Here is a 13,524-nt window from a genome sequence, read left to right on the forward strand (position 1 = left end):
TAGTATTTGGATGGGAGACCACCAAGGAATACCAGGGTTGCTGTGCAGAGGAAGGCACTGGCAAACCACCTCTGTTAGTCTCTTGCCATGAAAACCCCAAAAGGGGTTGCCATAAGTCGGCTGCGATTTGACGGCACTTTACACACACACACACACAAGGTTGTTATGTGCCCTGAGTCTCTTTGGAAAGGTCAGGATTTTAATCGCAAGGGTAACAAACGAGAAGATAAGCCGCCCCCTTTCTAGTTCTGTTGTTAGTCTGGATAGGGAAGAATCTTTGAGCTGAGGCCAGTGGCGGTTCTGAAGATCGGAGTGGAAATTACCAGACTTAGCTTAGCTTATGTTGCTTTCACAGGTTGTTTTTGGAAAGATTTTCTGCTTCAGGGAAACATACTCGCCCCCTGCAACTGATGGTTTTATCTGTCTCCTTTCAGGTGGCTCTGCTCTGGCTGGAAGAAGCAGCTTTTGTGTTACCAGCAAAGAAAGGGCAGAGGGGAGAGTTTCAAAATACAAGCGGCTCCCAGAGCACACTCCATAGTAAGGACTGCATTTCCATAGTTTTCTCTTACTCACAGCAGAGCAGATTGATTTCCATAAGTCGAGCAAACAAACCAAAAGCTACTTTGCACATAAAATTGATGGGGAACAAACTTATGGACGTTTTAAGGATCCAGATATTTTTAATGGAACCATATATTAAAATAACCCTCCAGAAATCTGCCTTTGGAACATGTGTGCATAGCAATATTTTCTTACTCTTTCTCTCTCATATAAAATACACCTATACACACACATATATATGTATACATGCATGGGTTTGTTTTGTTTTTATTGGTGGAAGGATAGCAAAGTAAATAAAATAGCTTTATGGTGGGAAATGCTGAGATGTAAAGCTGTCTCCTGCTCTGCTGAATGAAGTCATTTCAAGATAGTTTACGGATATTACGGTTCCAGGAAAAAATATATTCCTGTGCCATTTAACAATTTAACTGATTAGTTTTTAAGGAGGATCATAAGTTAAAACAAAAACAAAAAACAGGCCACCTAAAGATCTCTTGTACACAAAGTACATATTGTTTCCAATGGATGTGTGCAATAAATCCCTCTGTTCCCCCACTTTCCTTATTCTGTGTGTAAGCCTTCCCCCCTCCTCTCTTTGTTTGTGCACATATGTGAATGCACATACACCTCTGTGCTACCACCTTGGGCTCTCCTCTCGTCTCCTTGCCTCTTTCATCCAGCTCTTTGTTTTCTCCACTCCTTCTCTGGCCCCTGCTTCTCACCCTACTCATTCCCCTACATTCCTTCTGCCTAGGGTTGCCAACTCCAGGCTTAGAAACTCCTGGATATTTGGGGATGGAACCTGGGAAGGGTGAGGTTTAGGGAGGGGCAGGACCTCAGCAGGGTATAGCGTCCATCCTCCAATGCAGCTGTTTTCTCCAAGGGAACTGATCCCTGTCGTCTAGAGGTCATTTGGAATTCTGGGAGATCTCCAGGACCCACCTGGGGGTTGGCAGCCTTACTTCTGCCATTTTGCCACCACCAGCCCTCCATCCTGTATCTCCCCCTAACTCTTGGATGATCCTCCCAGCCTTCATCCTTCTTGTCTTCCTAACACAGAGAGCTCAATGAAAGTATCAACCCAGTGTGCCACAGAAATGAAAAAGGTGAACATTTTGCTGGGGATTATTAGGAAAGGGGCTGAAAATAAAACAGCCAGTATTATAATGCCCCTGTATAGATCTGTGGTGCTCCTTCATTTGGAATACCGTGTACAGTTCTGATCCCTGTATCTCCAAAATGACATTGCAGAGCTGATAAAGTACAGAAGAGGGCAACCAAGATGATTCAGGGGTTAGAGCACCTTTCTTATCAGGAAAGACTTTTCAGTTTAGAAAATCACAACTAAGGGGGACATTATAGAAGGTCAGAGAGAGTGGACAAAGAGAGCTTTTTCTCCCTCTCCCAAAATGCTAGAACTTGTGGGCATCCAATGAAGTTAATGGGCAGTAGATTCAGGACGGACTTTACACGATGGCCATTTATGCAGGGTCAATTTTGATGCTCGCTCAAAGCTTTTTTTTTTAAAAAATGTGACCTTTAAAATGCCTATTCATGGTCCCGACACAAAAGGAGAAATTCCAACCCTTCCCACTCGCCTGCTCCTTCGTTTCTTCCATTAGCAACCACCGTTTGCATAGTTAACGCACAGCTGTGGTTTTGCATGCTTCCTTGAGGGGATTCTTCGAGGCAGGGGTGGAGCAAACACAAAAGGTTGCGTTAAAGGGACTCTTAAGAAATGCTAAGCAGGTATGTGCCGGCTTCGCAGTCACTTCCTGAATGACGTTTCAGCATGAAAAACTCAAAATAAAATATGCAGGGCACTTCAGCCTGGAACACGCTGCTAATTACCAAGCATAAATGGCCAATGAGTTATTAAAATGTGGAATTAGCTGCCAGAGAAAGCAGTGATGGCCATAGGCATAGGTGGCTTTAAAAGGGGATTTGACAGATTCTTGGAGGAAAGGTCTATCAGTGGCTACTAGCCATGGTGACTAAAGGGAACCTTCCCCATTCAGAGGCCGTAAACCAGTGCCAGGAGGCAATATCATAGATGCCTCGGCCATTGTGTAAAACAGGATGCTGGACTAGGTGGACCACTGGTCTGATCCTACAGGGCTCTTCTTAGGTTCTTACGATCTGGAAGCACCAGCAGGCGCATACAGGTAGAGGCTGTCCATCAGTTGTAAACCAGTGTACTCTTCATAAAACCTGGTTTATCATAAAGCTAGGATGGTGGCTGAGTTGTCTTTAAGTCTGACAACAATCTCCTTTATGATGCCATTGTAAATTTCAGTTTGAATCAGGGGCTGGCTGATAGCTTGTGCTTCTGTTGTGTGTGCATTTAGGAAGCACAATATAACATTTCCCTAGGAAACTATCCCAAGGCTGGAGATAGTCCCCTTGTGGTAAGATTTCCTTGTCCACTCTGTGTTGTGTTGCTATTCAGACTATCACGGACACATCTGTGCTTATGGGGATGTATCCAAATTAGGTGTGCTTAACAGCAACCAAAGAAAACCCAACTAGTGTTTTTTTTAGCAACATTCTCAGTGAGAAATGTTATACAGGAACAGGGTGAGGTGTCTTTACTGTTAATTCTTCTGTACTGTATAATTAATTCATAGGGTCGCCATCAGTTGGGAGCGACTTGACGGCACTTACACACACACACACAGTTTGGTGAGGTTGTTTATGTACCTGTGAATGGGAGGGGTGGGAAATCTGCATCGTTCACATATTTTAATGATGATGTCGCTGTAAATTCATTGTTGGACAACGGTGTCCTAGGGTTGAAATCTAACGTGCCTAGAGTTGCCAGATGTTTACATTTGGAGTCTGACATGGAACTTTGCTCGAGTTACCACAAGTGTGTGGGGGGAAGGGGGATTTGCGCAGAGAACTTTGTCAGAATCCACAAAACTTTTCCTATCTTAGAAATAGCTTTTCTCTGCTAGCTGTTTTTAGTTAGTTTCAAGTGCTGAGCAGGTTCTGACTGTTCCTCTTTGTAGTGAGAAAGGTATTGATTTTCAGAAGGATCTCCTGGGCCACCATCTTTTCCCCCACTCCTTAGCAGGTTTGAAAGACCAGATAAAATGAGAGGAGAGTAGGGGCAGGAACAAATGTTCTTTGTGAGAGACTGACCTCATCCTCTGTAAATGTAAACCATTTCACAGTACTGTCGAGATAAGCTATGGTTCAAGTGTTCATAGATCACAACCTCCTTCACCCACCTATGAAAAGTCATTCCACAATAAACCTCTTGATCTCGAATGGTCAGATTCTCCTGCAAAGGTAAGAAGCTGTGGATGGGGTCACCAGGCACCTGCAAGTTTTTTACAGGCTCCAGGGACGGGGTGTCCATTGGTTACTCCCTCACAATTCCCTTCTCTCCAACTCCTAATTGTGGCTATATCCCCCCCCCCAATTTGTGGCCTCTTCCCTGTCTGATGTGGCCCCCTTCTTTTCCTCTGCAATTGTAGTTATACCGGAGGGAGCAGAGGTTCTTGCACCCTTATCAGCCCCATGGGAGCCGGCAAATCCAATCAGAGGACAGAATGAGCTGCTGCAGTATTGTAGATGCCTCTTGACTGATTGCAGGAAGGGTGCCTGGAGATGAGGAGCTGTGGCTAAGTGGTAGAGCATCTGCTTTGCATGCTGAAGGTTCCAGGTTCAATCCATGGCATCTCCAGCCAAAAGGACCAGGGTAGTAGGTGATATGAAAGATTTCTGCTGCTGTGTTCATCGCTGCATGGTTCCCTGTTAGACACACATGAACACATGAAGCTGCCTTATACTGAATCAGACCCTTGGTCCATCAAAGTCAGTATTGTCTACTCAGACCGGCAGTGGCTCTCCAGGGTCTCAGGCAGAGTTCTTTCACATCACCTACCTTCCTAGTCCCTTTAACTGGAGATGCCAGGAATTGAACCTGGGACCTTCTGCATGCCAAGCAGATGCTCTGCCACTGAGCCACAGCCCCTCCCTGCCACAAAACATGGCAGTGCTCCCCATGTTTGGTGTGTGCCTCTTGGGACTTGCTCAAGGTGTCACTCCATCCATTCAGGTTGGGCGACAGGGTGTGCAGATGCCTCAACCCTGGAGACAATATTAACCTCAATGGATCGAGGGTCTTATTCAGTGTAAGGCAGCTTCATGTGTGTTCACGTGGAAGGCATCAGAGTGTGATTTCTCCTGCACTGTGCTGCCACCAGGCTTTTATCTCATTGAGAAAGGGAAGATCAGCCAAACATTTCCAGCTGGGGAGGCAGGCCTCAACAAGTACCCACCCTCTTCGACTCCTGACTGCAGAAATTCCACCTGCTACACAACTGCTGAAAGCCCCACAGGTCACCCCGTTCTTGTTTCACATGGTAGCCATAACATGCGAAGTGTTTCCCTCTCATAGACACAAGGCAAGCTTTCTATCAGTCTTTTTGCAGCATAACTATAGCTCATGGTTTCTTTGGGTTATCATGCATGGAAGATATCTCTCTTGGTTCTCCCAAATTCTTTCTGCTGTTTAGTTTGGAAGGAAGAGCACCATCTATGAAAATAAAACTTGAAGTCTCCATAGGTGTCTTCTCCTTCCTCTTTCAGATAAAAACAAAGTTGTTTAATGCTGCTGCTGTTCAAGGTACATTAACCTTGGCGACTTAAGTTCTCCCTGCCTGTTGCTGTTTTTATTCCGCCATTTATGCTGTAGACACATCCCTGGAGCATTCCAGGCTTAAAGATTGGCTGTGATGAGTTTCTTAGGAGGGGAGAAAATGGCTTATTTGTAATTGTTACCTTCAGACACATTATAGCACCTTCCCCTGCACACAGCTTCTCACGCAGACTTTAGACACATGCATAGACACACCCCATTTTGAAAAGACGTCAAGGGATATGTTGGCATTCTATGACCTTCACAGACCTGGTACAATTACTAGGGGTGGAGGCCTAGATTCAAGTTCTTGCTCAGCCAGGAAGCTCAAAAGGGCTCGTTTTATGCTATCTTTTTAGGGTGGAAGAGTTCCCACAGGAAATCTGTTTCTCCCAAGTTCACGTGCTCAGTTGGCCTTCTGAAAGCTCAGTCAAGTGGTGAGGGTGCATCGAATGCTTCAAAGAGCCAATGTATTTTAGTGTTGGACTAGGATCTGGGAGAACTGGGTTCAAATCCCCAGTCTGCCATGCAACTCGGGGGTCAGTCACAGTCTCTCATCCTAACCTACATCACAGGGGTTTTGTGAGAATAAAATAGGTACCACTTTGAGCTCCTTGGAGGAAGGGTGAAATTAAAATAAGGTAGATATACAAAAAGAAAATGTGTGGCTTAGCTCTAGGTAGTGTTGCACACTCTAAATTGTTTGATGTGATTATTGAAAGGAAGGGCTCTTTCGCATTCTCATTTTCCTTGCTTGTAAATTCCTGTGTCTTGGGGGGTGGGGGTTTCTGTTCCACGTATGTTTTGCTCCCTCTATTGGTCGACTTGATATCACACTGGTTTATGTCTGGCTTAAAAACCTGCAGGGAGATTTGTTGGACAGAATGATCCCTGGCCAATGCTTCTCTTCCAGCAACAATGGATCATTCTGATGATTTCCCTGCAGATATGATCTTACCCCATACTTTGAAAATTCAGATTTAAATTATTTATTCTAGTTTTCATGCCTTTATTAATAGAGTTGCTAACCTCCAGGGGGGACCAGGAGATCTCCCAGAATTACAACTGATCTCCAGATGACAGAGATCTCTCCCCCTGGAGCAAATGGCTGTTTTGGAGGGTAGACTCCATGGGCATTATTTCTGCCTGAGTCCCCTCCCCACCTCATACTCCACCCCAACTTTTCCTCAACCTGGAGCTGGCAACCCTATTTATTAAGAACCTGTATGGATATGACAAAAGGACAGTGGAGTCTCAGAGGTGTACTTTTCAGTACAAGATGACTGGCTGTGAGTACTTAATATTTTAGAAATTAAGCCGTGGGGATGAGTGGGGTATACTTGCTCAATTGTGTTCCTCTGGACAAAGGCAAGGAAAGTGCTCTTTCAGGGGTCACATGCCCCCTCCTGATCTAGCTTCTGGAGGCCAGTTTCCTTTAACCCAAAATGACATGCGTATTTTTGGTATGCGAGACAGCCTGGCGCCCCAATAAATTTGTAAGGACCATGCCAAGAGATGGGGAATCAATTGGAGCCGGTTATGGGTTCCCTTCCATCTGAAATAGTTTGAAGGCGTGAACCCGGCAGCATTGCACAGAGTGACAGAGAAGGTGGTGAATTTGGCCATCAAAATGCAGAAACCCATGGCTGGAAAATAATGAAATATTCAACCGCTATTTACGGAATTGATTTGAAGATCAAGAAGTTACGAGCAGCTAGATAAAAAGGATTAAGAAGGAAGCGTGAATGGAGAGATACTATGGAGCAGAATGAAATTTGCGTTTTGGTTGTTCAATACTTTATGTGGATTTTATGAACGAGGGGGGAATAGAGGATGGGTGTGTGAGTGAGCTCGAGCCCTCCTTTTCAAAGGGCGAGGTGATCGTTCCTTTCCTGTGGGGACACATGGCATTTCCCCCAGCAACTGCAGTATCCTTTGTAATATCTCCTCGGGCCCTGCTTTTGTTTGTGTGTCTTGACTGAGCAAGGGAAGTGACCTCCTGACTCACCCCTGACCCTTCCCCGTCGGTATAATAGAAGCATGAATTGCAGGCTGTGAGTGCCTTCTTTTATGGCACTGTTGAAGGCGAGGGACACTTTTCATTCACAAGTTCATGCTGCTCATGAAATATTTGCCCTCTTTTCCTATATGCCGAGTCCCTGTGAAAGTCCCCGTCCCTGTCAAATCGCTGTGTCCTTATTTCTTGATTACTACTCCAGACTTGATGACTACTTCATGACTATGTGATGTTGACAATTGTATTTATGGCTGCAATAATATATCCCCCCCATTTAAGAGGGAAGCACAACCGAGGATCAGTTTCCCTTGCGGATGGAAGCCTAAAACAGAGGGAGAAGCTTTGCAGTAATATATTTTAATTGTTATCTTGCAAAAACAACACACATATAGTCATAAAGTTTTTTTTAATAAATTTATGTATGTTTTTGAGTCTGGAATGTTGATTGCTTGGACCACTGAAGAAGGCTGTATGGCTGAAATGCATATGGTCAGAGTCTAATTGTGTGATTTAATGTCTTATTGTGTTATATGAGCATGTCAATTTGGTAGGCTTTTGCAGGGTGTTATATGTGTTATATGTGGTATTAGGTTTTATCCTGAAATAAACATATACATATTTTGTACTGACATAATCTTTAAATTGTAGAACCTTTGGCCTTGGATGTTTGTTTTAATTTTATTTTTCTTGGCCTTTTGGGTACTTAATTCTGGTGTTTAGGGTTAAGTTTCCCCCCTTTGTTGTTGGTGCCCCATTTTGACCTGTTAGATGTCCTGTTAAAATGTTGTGAGTCTGAGTTGCAGTGGTTCTTCGGGGTTCAGGCCTTTCCCTATGACAGGGTTGGTTCCACATTTTGGGGACCCGGGACAGATATTGGCCAGGCCCCCTTTTCCCCACCCACCTCTGCGCCTCCTGCTTGCTTCCCCCTCAGCTTGCCAACCCCACCCTGTGTTCCACACTCCCAGCCACATGCCCACCCTTCCTCCAACAGTGCTGGTCAGAAGGTACAGCTGGAAGCATGGGTGGTGGGAGAGCTCACAAACAAGTGGGCAGGCTGTAATGGGGGAGCAGGTGGGGGCAGAAGCAGGGGGCCCCATCAGAAGCCCTGGGCACGGGCATCTGCCCTAACCTGGGGGATGCTGATGCCTCCCTGCTCCAAGGTCCCGGGAAGTTAAATCTCTCAGTGGGTGTACGGATGCATCTTTTCTCTAGCACATATGTAGGTAAGTGCGTGCCTGTGGATGCTAAGGGCACAGCCTGTTGGTCATAATCTGCAGCTGCTGGCATATGAACTGTGGGTAGGGCAGAGATAGGCAGCCCCCTGGCATTCAGACGACACCAGCACAGCAGCTGCTTGGATGGGCTCTAGACACGGCTCGGAGATGGAAGGGCAAGTTGGCCACCAGCAAGATCATTGGTAGGGATCCCAACCAGCAGAGCAGCAATTGTTTGACATGGGTGGTAGTTTCGAAGACGAAAGTCTGAGTGTAAACTCTCCCACTGGAACCCTGTTCACAAAGCATCATTTAGGAGTAGAAATTATACACATTTCTTTCACCCATCTCAGTCAGGTCCTTGCATTTGTGGTCACAGAAAGCAAAACCACTGATGCTTCATCCTGACATTCATAAAGCACTTTTACTTTAATCCCAACTGGACATACCCGTGCGTTGTGTCTGGCTAGGTACAATCTTGCTCCCCCCTCCCCTTTGTTTGCGGGCACACCAATATCTTTATAGGCAGATATTGCTGTCTTTTTTTAGTACTTGGGCCAAAAAAAGGTTGCCCATGCTTGTTGTAGGATAGTGCTATCATAAATGCCACGTTTCAGAATTGCATTCAAAGTGGCTTACAACTCAAAATAAGAATGCAGAGTGGTAAGCTGCAGAACTGTAGTCAAAGCTCTGCTCACAACCTAAGTTTGATCCTGATGGAAGTCAGTTTCAGGTAGCAGGCTCAAGGTTGTCTCAGCCTTCTGTCCTTCCGAAGTTGGTAAAATGAGTACCAGGCTTGCTGGGGGTAAAGTGTAGATGACTGGGGAAGGCAATGGCAAACCACCCCATAAACAGAGTCTACCTAGTAAACGTCGTGATGTGACGTCACCCCATGGGTCAGTAATGACCTGTTGCTTGCACAGGAGACTACCTTTACCTTTTAAAGCGATTATCTAATTGCAATCACTCCTTGAACCTGCGGTGAGCTATCCTTTACTCTTTGTTTGTAGTGGGATAGCACTTAAAAGACACATTTTATGTCTGGGCCATTAACCCAAGTAGAAAAGATTACTGTCCTCCACTCAACTGAGGACTTGTGTGAAACAAACTTGTATGAACAACAAACACAGCCCTCACCTCCAGACGTAAAGGCAGTAATATCTTCCAAAATCGACTTCTAGAATTCTACAAAAGCAATCTGAATCCATACCGTAGATTCTGCAGTCCCAGGTCAAAGGAAGCACTTGTTGACTACAGAGCAGACAGAGCACAGCCTATTGCAAGTTTGTGCATGAGAGAGAATGAATAAAACTTAGGACATTAACTATTATTCTACATGGAATGGCTTGTGTTGCAAATAAATGCATTCGCAGGCATATGCAGTCAGCCCTCTCAGCTGTATTTTCTTTTGAGTGATTCAGCAGCTTATATTCCAACTGGGCATTTTTACTGCTGCATGAAGTCATGCCGTTAATCAACGGAAACTAAACACAAAATGGGTCTGAGGATCATTTCTCTCTGTGCTGCCATTTCCGCAGACGAATGGAGACTAGGTAAGGATCTCTAGAGGTCACTTTGGCTAAATGCACGCAACTGTCAGTTAAAGGAGTTGGACTTTGGTCAGCTGCATTTTGTATTTTCTCTGCTGTGGTGAGCTAAAGGGAGTGAAGCCAGCTTCCATTCCCCTCCAGCTTTCTAATACTTTGGCAGAGATGTTGCACTCCCTTTGAATGGAAGGAGACTCAAGAAAAGTTCATATTGCCCTTAGGTGGGTAAAGTCTCCACCTGACACTCAACAAACATGGGCCTCGTGTGTGCCTGCAGGCACGGGCGACACATATGATGGGTCATGTAAGCTAGAGGTGGAGACTTGAACACACATGAACACATGAAGCTGCCTATTACTGAATCAGACCCTTGGTCCATCAAAGTCAATATTGTCTGTTCAGACCAGCAGCGGCTCTCCAGGGTCTCAGGCAGAGGTCTTTCACATCACCTACAGAAACAAATTCCTCCAGTTCAGAAAGGGTGCCCCCATTATGAGCTGAGCCAAACTTCCTTCCCAAATTTGATTGGTTCATAATTAGCTTATTTTGGCACTGCTGCTTCCAACCCTTCCAGGGATCCCATTTATCTCTTACGTATTTATTTCATTTATACCCTGCCTTTTCCCCCAATTGTGACCTCAAGCAGTTTATATCATTTCCCTCCATGTTCCTCTAACAACAACCCTGTGAGGTAGATTAGGCTGAGAGTGTGTGACTGACCCAAGGTCACCCCGTAGGCGTCCACAGTAGAGTGGAGATTCGAAATGGGATCTACCACATTCTAGTCTGACACTCTTACCACTACACAACACTAACTCCTCTTCCCTTTCTTTCCAAACTTATTTTGAGGGATGGGGTGGGGGTAAAATGAAGAGGATGGAAACCAGCAGGGGGAGGCTGAGATCAGCAAGGAAGCATTTTGAATAAGCCAGATCTTTCTGAGATATCAGAGAGCTGTCAAAAAATATCCGAGCGTTTCCCAAGAAGTCTTTGGAAAAGCTTGGGAAACCTGAGCACATCCCAAGTCAAGATTGGAGGGGAAGGTTATCATCCCTCTCTAGGTTAAACTGAGATGTGAGTGATTGCCATTGTCATCCGTCCACCCTGTTTTTGTGTCTGACAGTATGAGTGGAGCTGACAAGTGTATGAATATATGCATGCAGATGTCCATTCTGTATGGATTGGTTATATATCTTAAGATTGGTCCAACTTCTCTTGGTGGAGAGAGCTATGTTCTTACAAGATATATGTAACCAAGAGTGGCTGGCTGTTGGGGTTGAGCCTGACAGCTCCTCCTTGGAAGAGAAGGGGTTCATGGCAACTAACCCTATGGAAGAAGAAGAGTTGGTTTTTATATGTCAACTTTCTCCACCACTTAAAGGGGAATCAAACTGGCTTACAATCACCTTCCCTTCCCCTCCCTACAACAGACACCCTGTGAGGTAGGTGGGGCTGAGAGAGCTCTGAGCTGTGACTAGCCCAAGGTCACCCAGCTGGCTTCATGTGGAGGAGTGGGGAAACAAATCCAGTTCACCAGATTAGCCTCCGCTGCTCATGTGGAGGAGTGGGGAATCAAACCCGGTTCTCCAGATTAAAATCCACCTCTCCAAACCACCGCTCTTAATCACTACACCACGCTGGCTCTCAAGATCAAGATCCCAGAAGACTCCACAGTTCAGACACCCAAAACTCCGATAGTTCGCCCACCAAGTCCATAGGTCCAAAGTGCTCATAAACAGGAGCTGGACATGGGGGCCACAGAAGAGCCCATCAGTGAAACTTGCCCTTTGGCAGGGATCCCATAGGCACCCCTGGAGTGGAGAAGACTGAGAGCCTGGGTAGAGGCTCTGCTCTGCTGGGGGAGTGCCCGGTTGTCTACCTGGGACCTCTCACCCACAAGGCTGGTGATGATTAAGTTCTATCATGAGGGCAGGATGCTGGAAAAAGTCCAGCTGTAAGTGCCTGCAGGATTCTGGCCTTGGTAACAGTTGTGTGTACTTACCTCCATAAACATCCTCAGTCCTGCCTGGCCACTTGTGGGATCAGCAGCTCTACTAGAGCTGGTTCTCCTGTCTGGGTTGATGCTGGTTTGACTTGGCTATGTTAAAAGAGCTGTGACCTGCTTGGAGAGCAACCAGGGCACTGGCCAAGTTACAGGCATCAGCCTGTCAGTTTTGCAGCCCCCTGAAAATCAATTCAACAACAACAACACAGATTTGAAAGAGATATGATACGTATAAGCTTTAACCGGGACCTGTTTTAAATTCAGGCAAATTCAAATCACTGTGTCTTGTTGTGCTTCTAAGAGTGTGTCTTTGGGAGCACAAAAAGGTTTATCACATTATGAGCCCTCGCTTTCATTCTCTTCCCCCCCCCCTTTCCAAAACTGACTGGGCAGCCATAGTGGTAATGGTGAGGGCTGCTGTCAAGTCCTTGTTTAAGCCCTTCGGTGCTGTGGCAATAGCATCCTGGGTGGCAAGACCCTTGGGGAGCACAGACCGCCAGTACGGTGAAGTGGTAAGAGCAGTGATACTCAGTGGCTAAGGGGACACAGATGGCTCTTCTGAGCACTGGTCCCCAATGTGTCACCTGCCCCATGTTTCAGGACAGTGGGCAAGGCTTGTGGTTGACAGGTGGTTCTTGCCTTAAAACAGTTACCACTGGAGGAACAGGTAAGCTTCAAACCCTGCTTGAAGTGCAGGCCTCATGCCAGGGATGGAAGTCAATATGGCTTTTGGGGGGTTGATAGCAATTGTAAATGCAGCACTCCATGATCCCTCAAGTGAGTATCGCTGTGTTCGAGTGCTGGATTAGAACATGGAAGAGGGCAAACCCACCTCATCTGTCCTGAGCACATAGGTTTCAAAGGGTTCTGGATCCTGAAGAACCTTGGATGCTGCAGCTGCCTACTGAAAGCCACAGCAGGAGCTGTTCCTGTTGCTGCTGCTAGGTACACTTCAATTGGAAAGGGGGAGGAGATGGTCATGGCAGCGAGGCCGAGCTATTTATAGTCTTCAGCTCTACTTTTAGAGGAGCTTGGGCTCAGCTCGCAATTAGCCCAGAAGCCCCAAGCTGAAGAAGCAGATATTCCTTACTCCCAGCCCTGAGTTGCATCATTAATCCAAAGCACACCTCGTTACATTTAGAACTGGAGTGCCAGGCTTGGTAGCCATGCACAGCATCACATCTGGTTCTACTCTGTTTTGGCTCATGGTCCATGATCCGCCTCTCAGTGCTCCGATCAGCCAGGTTGATGTTTTCTAACACCAAGCTGTTCACACTCGGCTCGTTCTAATCTCTCTCTCTCTTTCAGAACTGATCTTGTGTATTTTCCTTCAGACATATCCTTAGAGCCACATGAAATCTGTGACAGCTTTACACCATTATTTTGAGATTCATAGCTGTAGGTTCCCGGTGAGAGAGTGAAAGAGAGCTGTCCAAATCTTTCCAGCAAACAGAATGCGGCTCCTGGCATATTTATTGCAGCAAAGCGAATTTGTGTCCCAAAGATAAATATAGTGTTATCAGCAACAGCTG

At 45.9% G+C, this 13,524-nt stretch overlaps 1 protein-coding gene across 5 annotated transcripts in view; it reads left to right on the plus strand.

The window, feature by feature from the left end:
• Positions 1-13,524, plus strand: part of PKNOX2 (PBX/knotted 1 homeobox 2) — a 379,920-nt gene that overhangs the window by 218,927 nt on the left and 147,469 nt on the right. For 3 of the 5 annotated variants that reach the window (XM_056860518.1, XM_056860519.1, XM_056860520.1), the window contains one exon: positions 435-537. The exons of the other annotated variants lie outside the window; for them this stretch is intronic. The gene's annotated coding sequence lies outside the window, so the exon portion shown is untranslated. The remainder of the gene's footprint in view (positions 1-434; positions 538-13,524) is intronic. 5 annotated transcript variants of the gene reach the window in all.

This window comes from Euleptes europaea, chromosome 14, assembly GCF_029931775.1.
Source record: "Euleptes europaea isolate rEulEur1 chromosome 14, rEulEur1.hap1, whole genome shotgun sequence".
Lineage (NCBI taxonomy): Eukaryota > Metazoa > Chordata > Lepidosauria > Squamata > Sphaerodactylidae > Euleptes > Euleptes europaea.